The sequence below is a fragment of the Lactuca virosa genome, chromosome 8 (assembly GCF_052849685.1).
Source record: "Lactuca virosa cultivar CGN04683 chromosome 8, Lactuca_virosa_CGN04683_v6, whole genome shotgun sequence".
Lineage (NCBI taxonomy): Eukaryota > Viridiplantae > Streptophyta > Magnoliopsida > Asterales > Asteraceae > Lactuca > Lactuca virosa.
Genome location: NC_136433.1, coordinates 46,701,892 through 46,702,867, shown reverse-complemented (window position 1 = coordinate 46,702,867; position 976 = coordinate 46,701,892). Strand labels below are relative to the sequence as shown.

The 976-nt window shown below is 27.6% G+C and overlaps 1 non-coding gene across 1 annotated transcript; it reads right to left on the bottom strand.

Annotated features, from left to right (window-relative positions):
* Window positions 1-505: 505 nt before the first annotated feature.
* On the bottom strand, window positions 506-611 carry LOC145135116 (small nucleolar RNA Z279/snoR105/snoR108). The gene has a single exon (XR_013719595.1). It is a non-coding gene; the product is annotated as a small nucleolar RNA Z279/snoR105/snoR108 (small nucleolar RNA).
* Window positions 612-976: the final 365 nt, after the last annotated feature.

The window sequence follows — 976 nt, the reverse complement described above, 5'->3', positions numbered from 1 at the left end:
GGTGATTTCCCAAAACACGAATTAACTTTTGTAAAACAAGTCGTTTTATAATAATAAAAAAATGGACAATTTGATATTATATTAGCTGAAAAAACTTTGATGATACTAAGAGTTGTTTGACAAAGCTTATTTAAAAAGACTTATGACTTTTTGACTTATAACTTATTTGGTGAAATAACGAGTTTTTAATAAGTAAATGGTAGATTACTTATCACTTTTTGACTTATTAAAGGTTACCAACAACTATAATTTGTTTTTTACCTAAACACTTTTTTTGGTTTATAGCGATATCAAACCGGTAATAAGTCAAAAAAACTCATTTTTTAAGCTTTGCCAAACAACCTAAACTTTTTAAGTCATTGTAATGATTTGCTCAATTATTAATTTAAAATCAAATAACAACTAATAATAAACTGGCATTCCAATAAAAAAAAGTTTTGAAAAAAAAAGTTTTCCGAATAAAAATTTTAATTGATAAAACTAAAATGAAAATAAGAATAATATAGGGATCAGATGGTTATAAGATTAGAGATGGCTAATTGTTGTAAATATTTAGGCAGACAACCCATCTTGCATTTTTAAATGCAAGCAATGACCACTCATCACCTTCCATTAAAACTTGCTGACTTTTCCATTCCACTTGATCTCTTTTTATAACTATTTCCCAACTTACCACTTCTCTTCCAATTCCAATATGGGACCATTTCATATAAAAAATAAGTTCCAATTTAATTTGGGAATTCCCTAAGTCTAATATGATATGTTTTCAGTTTGGTTTGACTCACTATGAGTGCATGTTAGGTATGCAATAATGATCGAAGGAAATGAATGAACCATTGAAGGGTATATATGGCATGTTTGGTTAGTTATCTGAAATGATTGTTTTTATTAGGAAGTAATCACATTCCTCAACACGTTTTTTCATCCTTTGACAATCCCCGTTTTTATTTTCTTTCATTTCCATCATTCAATAAAA